This window comes from Globicephala melas, chromosome 19 (genome assembly GCF_963455315.2).
Source record: "Globicephala melas chromosome 19, mGloMel1.2, whole genome shotgun sequence".
In the NCBI taxonomy this organism is placed as follows: Eukaryota; Metazoa; Chordata; class Mammalia; order Artiodactyla; family Delphinidae; genus Globicephala; species Globicephala melas.
This window is the reverse complement of record NC_083332.1, coordinates 51,178,061-51,185,755: the sequence shown is the minus strand read 5'-3', so window position 1 is coordinate 51,185,755 and position 7,695 is coordinate 51,178,061. Positions and strand designations below refer to the sequence as shown.

General features: G+C 42.4%; 1 pseudogene; it reads left to right on the top strand.

Annotated features, from left to right (window-relative positions):
• The first annotated feature begins 650 nt into the window (after window positions 1-650).
• On the top strand, window positions 651-1,631 carry LOC115857000 (glutamate dehydrogenase 1, mitochondrial-like; annotated as a pseudogene).
• Window positions 1,632-7,695: the final 6,064 nt, after the last annotated feature.

Here is a 7,695-nt window from a genome sequence, read left to right as displayed (position 1 = left end):
AAAGTATAAAGTGGCTTTCTATCTATCATAAAATGTGTGTGAATAATTGTTCAGTTTGATTTCTGTATGTTTCTAATCAATGTAATATAGTTTTGAATTGAGAGTTAAAGGCAACTCAAATGAAGAAGAAAATTATTACCCAGCTTTAGATCTGATTCACATTAAAGCAAAAGTTATTTCCACACTTTTTAAGATAAGTGCTGAAATGTCCAGAAGCTATGCCTGCTTCCATGATGAACGTGTTTTCTTGTTGCACCTTGGGGAAATTGGCTCTTGAATGCACAATGTTCATCAGCTCTCTCATTCTCTGGGCCACCTGCTAATTTGCTGTAAGCAACAGAAGTGATGATGATATTTTTGTATCTTCACCCACTAAATTACTTTCATGCCCCAAATGTCCTAATTGGTATTCTGTTCCTCAAAGCGTCCATAGTTGATTTTCATAAGGAAATGAAAATGTCGGTGGGGTTGTCCGCCTGAGCTCCCCACAGGTAGATGAGTCTTATGACACACCGGCCACCACCTCCGCTCGGAAGTGATGCCGTGCTCAGCATCACTTGATGGGGCTCCTACATTAAGACTTACAAAACTCTCTGTCCGTCCCCGGGCCTGTGAAAGCACCTCTCCTCCGCAGCCTCCGTCCTGCCGCCATGTACTGGTGCCTGGGTGAAGCACTACTGCTGTCCCATGTCGGGCCCACAGCCCTAGGTTCGGCGGCGGCCAACTCGGCCGCGGCTGCTGGGCCGGGCTCGCGGGCAGCCCGCCGCAGCCGCTGCCGCCCCGCAGCCAGGGCTCACGTCACCCGGCCGGCGACACTACAGCGAGGCAGCGGCTGACGGCGAGGACAACCCCAACTTCTTCAAGATGGTGGAGGGCCTTCCTCGACCACGGCACCAGCATCTTGGAGGACAAGCTGGTGGAGTGAAGCAAAGATCTATGAAGAGAGCATCTTGGAGGCGGACTGTGACATACTGATCCCTGCTGCCAGCGAGAAGCAGCTGACCAAGTCCAATACACCCAGAGTCAAAGTTAAGAAGTCAAGATTATTGCTGAAGGTGCCAACGGACTGACAACTCCAGAAGCTGATAAGATTTTCCTAGAGAAGAACATCATGGTTATTCCAGATCTCTACTTGAATGCTGGAGAAGTGACAGTATCTTACTTTGAGTGGCTGAAGAATCTAAATCATGTCAGCTATGGCCGTTAGACCTTCAAATATGAAAGGGATTGTAACTACCACTTGCTCATGTCTGTTCAAGAGAGTTTGGAAAGGAAATTTGGAAAGCACGGTGGAACTATTCCCATTGTACCCACAGCACAGTTCCAAGACAGGATATTGCATGCCTCTGAGAAAGACATCGTGCAGTCTGGCTTAGCTTACACCATGGAGCGCTCTGCCAGGCAAATCATGTGCACAGCCATGAAGTATAACCTGGGATTGGACCTGAGAACAGCTGCTTAAGTCAGCGCCATCGAGAAAGACTTGAAGGTGTACAATGAAGCTGGTGTGACCTTCACATAGACCGGACGGGACTGCGGCTGACTTCTCCACTACCCTCTTCACCTCTTCATCTGCAGACCTATCACAAGTTTACATGTAACCACAGAAATCTCTCTCTCATGACTTAATAGATAATAGACACCATTCTCAACAAGTCAATCCAAATCAGCCCCTTAAGAAAAAAGTTAGGGGATCATATATAAGCTAATAAGTGATAGTAGAAATAGCTATGTCAGAGAGCCATTTGGGCATTTTGCCTTTAAGTAGTCTTTTCCCTCTGCCTGTGCTGCCTTGTTCCATGGCTGTTTCCCAGCACAGTCAGCTGTAGCCCTGGGAAAGCACCTTTTGTCCAAGAGCAGTCAGTCACTTGCCACTTCAGCTCTGGACAGATCTATCAGGTACTTGGACACATTTAAGAAGCAGGTATATGGCATTTCCAGGAGTTAGCATGGTCCTCAAGTGAGTTATTGGTATTTTAAATCAGCAAAATAACTCAATTTTACAGGTTACAAACAAAAAAACTTTCTCTTCATGCATTTTATTCTTTTAGAATAAAATAAGTACATGCTGCTGTAATAAAATTGCCTTTAATCACTGTATAAGCCTAACCTTGACTCAAGCAGTGAATGCCTGTAAACATAATAAATGAAAAATGCTAGTATTTTTATAACATAAAACAGTATCATTTATAACTTGTCAATTGCATATTGTCATCCAGCAAAAATAAAAAGCCCGGTAGAGAATTAAGTTATCTTCATACCTGCAAACGATGGAGGCTATTTTGTTAAGACTGCCGGAATTTACTAACCACAATTATGACATATAGTCCAAAGAGTGCAGTAACCTCCTTAACATGTTAATTAATTGTCCTCTTTTGAAGATCTATTGTGTTGACTAATTGAACAATAATTCAAGTACAGTGCCCCAGAAAAAAAAAAACTTGGGCTCCCTCTTTGGAGCCTGGCTGGTGATTCTAAGCATTGCCAATGGCCCTGACTCACCCTGAATTTATGTCCTCACTTAGAGGCCTCTTCTTCTGTACACGGCGTCATTCCCAGTGGGCTGGAAACAACCTGGTGTTGTGTTTTGTTTGGAAGTTGCTTGGCCAGGGCCTTTTGAACAGTAGGGTCCCAATGAAGTACTGGATATTATTTATGTAAGAATGAGCTTTTCTTCTGTTAACAATAATATCCTTTCAGAAATTTCTAACTACTTGGTAACTGCATGACTTAACCGGGTGACAAAAGCAGTTATTAAAAAGACTACCAGGAGACCTACAGGATGGCGGAAGAGTAAGACGTGGAGATCACCTACCTCCCCACAAATACATCAGAAATACATCTACACGTGGAACACCTCCTACAGAACACCTACTGAACGCTGACAGAAGACCTCAGACTTTCCAAAAGGCAAAAAAATTCCCCACGTACCTGGGTATAGCAAAAGAAAAAAGAAAAAACAGAGACAAAAGAATAGGGACGGGACGTACACCAGAGGGAGGGAGCCGTGAAGGAGGAAAGGTTTCCACACACTAGGAAGCCCCTTCACAGGTGGAGACTGTGGGCGTCGGGGGGTAGGGGGAGCTTCGGAGCTGCAGAGGAGAGCACAGAAACGGGTATGGAGGGCAAAGTGGAGAGATGCCCGCACACAGGATCGGTGCCAAACTGCACTCACCAACACGAGAGGCTTGTATGCTCACCCGCCGGGGTGGGCGGGAGCTAGGAGCTGAGGCTCGGGCTTCGGAAGTCAGATCCCAGGGAGAGCACTGGGGTTCGCTGCGTGAACACAGCCTGAAGGGGGCTAGTGCGCCACGGCTAGCCGGGAGGAAGTCCAGGAAAAAGTCTGGACCTGCCTAAGAGGCAAGAGACCATTGTTTCCAGGTGCGCGAGGAGAGGGGATTCAGAGCACCGCCTAAATGAGCTCCAGAGACGGGTGCGAGCCACGGCTATCAGCACAGACCCTAGAGATGGGCATGAGATGCTAAGGCTGCTTCTGCAGCCACCAAGAAGCCTGTGTGCAAGCACAGGTCACTATACACACCTCCCCTCCCGGGACCCTGTGCAGCCCGCCACTGCCAGGCTCCCATGATCCAGGGACAACTTCCCGGGGAGAACACACGGCACCCCTCAGGCTGCTACAACGTCATGCTGGCCTCTGCCGCCACAGGCTCACCCCGCATTCCGTACCCCTCCCTCCCCCCAGCCTAAGTGGGCAAGAGCCCACTAATTAGCTGCTCCTTTAACCCCGTCCTGAGTGAAGAACAAATGCCCTCAAAGACCTACACACAGAGGCAGGGCCGAATCCAAAGCTGAACCCCAGGAGCTGTGCGAACAAAGAAGAGAAAGGGAAAACTCTCCCAGCAGCCTCAGAAGCAGCAGGTTAAATCTCCACAATCAACTTGATGTTTGTACCCTGCGTCTGTGCAATACCTTAAATAGACAATAAATCATCCCAAAATTGAGGCAGTGGACTTTGGGAGCAATGATATATATTGTTTCTTCCTTTTTCTCTTTTTGTGAGTGTGTATGTCTATGCTTCTTTGTGTGATTTTGTCTGTATAGCTTTGCTTTTACCATTTGTCCTAGGGTTCTGCCTGCCGGATTGTTTGTTGTTTCTTTTTTTTAGTATAGTTTTTAGTGCTTGTTATCATTGGTGGATTTGTTTTTTTTTGGTTTGTTTTCTTTCTTTCTTTTTTTATTGCTTTTTAATTTTTTTATTTTTAATAATTATTTTTTATGTTAATAACTTTATTTTATTTTTTCTTTCTTTCTTTCTTTTTTTCTCTCTTTTCTTCTGAGCCATGTGGCGGCCAGGGTCTTGGTGCTCTGACCGGGTGTCAGGTCTGTGCCTCTGAGGTGGGAGAGCCGAGTTCAGGACATTGGTCCCAGAGACTTCCCGGCTCCACGTAATATCAAACAGGAGAAGGTCTCCTAGAGATCTCCATCTCAACACTAAGACCCAGATCCACTCAACGACCAGTAAGCTACAGTGATGGACACCCTATGACAAACAAATAGCAAGACAGGAACACAACTACACCCATTAGCAGAGAGGCTGCCTAAAATCAAAATAACGTCACAGACACCCCAAAACACACCACTGGACGCGGTCCTGCCCACCAGAAGACACGACCCAGCCTCATCCACCAGAACACAGGCACTAGACACCTCCACCAGGAAGCCTACACAACCCACTGAACCAAACTTAGGCACTGGGGACAGACACCAAAAACAACTGGAAATATGAACCTGCAGCCCGCAAAAAGGAGACCCCAAACACAGTAAGTTAAGCAAAATGAGAAGACAGAGAAACACACAGCAGATGAAGGAGCAAGGTAAAAACCTACCAGATCAAACACATGAAGAAGAAATAGGCAGTCTACTTGAAAAAGAATTCAGAGTAATGATAGTAAAGATGATCCAAAATCTTGGAAATATAATGGAGAAAATACAAGAAACGTTAAACAACAACCTAGAAGAACTAAAGAGCAAACAATGATGAACAACACAAAAAATGAAATTAAAAATTCTCTAGAAGGAATCAATACAAGAATAACTGAGGCAGAAAACGGACAAATGACCTTGAAGATAAAATAGTGGAAATAAGTACTGCAGAGCAGAACGAAGAAAAAAGTTGAACAGAATTGGGGACACTCTCAAAGAGTTCTGGGACAACATTAAAAGCACCAACATTTGAATTATAGGGGTCCCATAAGAAAAAGAGAAAAAGAAAAGGACTGAGAAAATATTCGAGCAGATTATAGTTGAAAATTTCCCTAATATGAGAAAGAAAATAGTTAATCAAATCCAGGAAGCGCAGAGAGTCCCATACAGGATAAATCCAAGGAGAAACATGCCAAGACACATATTAATCAAACTATCAAAAATGAAGTACAAACAAAAACTATTAAAAGCAGCAAGGGAAAAGCAACAAATAACATACAAGGGCATCCCCATAGGGTTAACAGCTGATCTTTCAGCAGAAACTCTGCAAGCCAGAAGGGAGTGGCATGACATATTTAAAGTGATGAAAGGGAAAAACCTACAACCAAGATTACTCTACCCAGCAGGGATCTAATTCAGATTCGATGGAGAAATTAAAGCTTTACAGACAAGCAAAACGTAAGAGAATTCAGCACCACCAAACCAGCTTTACAACACATGCTAAAGGAATTTCTCTATGCAGGAAACACAAGAGAAGGAAAAGACCTACAAAGAGAAGCCCAAAACAATTAAGAAAATGGTAATAGTAACATACATATCTATAACTACCTTAAATGTAAGTGGATTAAATGCTCCAACCAAAAGAAAGACACTGGCTGAATGGATACAAAAACAAGACCCGTATATATGCTGTCTACAAGAGACCCACTTCAGACCTAGGGACACATACAGACTGAAAGTGAGGGGAAGGAAAAAGATATTCCATGCAAATGGAAATCAAAAGAAAGATGGAGTAGCAATTCTCATATCAGACAAAATAGACTTTGAAATAAAGACTATTACAAGAGACAAAGAAGAACACTACATAGTGATCAAGGGATCAATCCAAGAAGGTATAACAATTCTAAATATTTATGCACCCAACATAGCAACACCTCAATACATAAGGCAAATGCTAACAGCCATAAAAGGGGAAATCGACAGTAACACAATCATAGTAGGGGACTTTAACAGCCCACCTTCACCAATGGACAGATCATCCAAAATGAAAATAAATAAGGAAACACAAGCTTTAAATGATACATTAAACAAGATGGACTTAATTGATATTTATAGGACATTCCATCCAAAAACAACAGAATACACATTTTTCTCAAGTGCTCATGGAACATTCTCCTGGATAGACCATATCTTGGGTCACAAATCAAGCCTTGGCAAATTTAAGAAAATTGAAATCATATCAGGTATCTTTTCCAACCACAACACTATGAGACTAGATATCAATTACAGGAAAAAATCTGTAAAATATACAAACACATGGAGGCTAAACAATACACTACTTAATAACCAAGAGATCACTGAAGAAATCAAAGCGGAAATCAAAAAATACCTAGAAACAAATGACAATGAAAACACGATGATTCAAAACCTATGGGATGCAGCAAAAGCAGTTCTAAGAGAGTTTATAGCAATACAATCCTACCTTAAGAAACAGGACACATCTCAAATAAACAACCTAACCTTACACCTAAAGCAATTAGAGAAAGAAGAACAAAAAAACCCCAAAGTTAGCAGAAGGAAAGAAATCATAAAGATCAGGTCAGAAATAAATGAAAAAGAAATGGAGGAAACGATAGCAAAGATCAATAAAGCTAAAAGCTGGTTTTTGAGAAGATAAACAAAATTGATAAACCATTAGCTAGACTGATCAAGAAAAAAGGGGGAAGACTCAAATCAATAGAATTAGAAATGAAAAAGGAGAAGTAACAACTGACACTGCAGAAATACAAAGGATCCTGAGAGACTACTACAAGCAACTATATGCCAATAAAATGGACAACCTGGAAGAAATGGACAAATTCTTAGAAAAGCACAACCTTCTGAGACTGAACCAGGCAGAAACAGAAAATATAAACAGACCAATCACAAGCACTGACATTGAGACTGTGATTAAAAATATTCCAACAAACAAAAGCCCAGGACCAGATGGCTTCTCAGGCGAATTCTATCAAACATTTAGAGAAGAGCTAACACCTGTCCTTCTCAAACTCTTCCAAAACATAGCAGAGGGAGGAACACACCCAAACTCCTTCTAAGAGGCCACCATCACCCTGATACCCAAACCAGAAAAAGACGTCACAAAGAAAGAAAACTACAGGCCAATATCACTGATGAATATCATTGCAAAAATCCTCAACAAAATACTAGCAAACTGAATCCAACAGCACATGACAAGTATCATACACAATGATCAAGTGGGGTTTATCCCAGAATGCAAGGATTCTTCAATATATGCAAATCAATCAATGTGTTACACCATATTAACAAACTGAAGGATAAACACCATATGATCATCTCAACAGATGAAGAAAAAGTTTTCGACAAAATTCAACACCCATTTATGACAAAAACCCAGAAGAAAGTAGGCATAGAGGGAACATACATATCTCAACATAATAAAGGCCATATATGACACACCCACAGCCAACATTGTTCTCAATGGTGAAAGACTGAAACCACTTCCACTAAGAT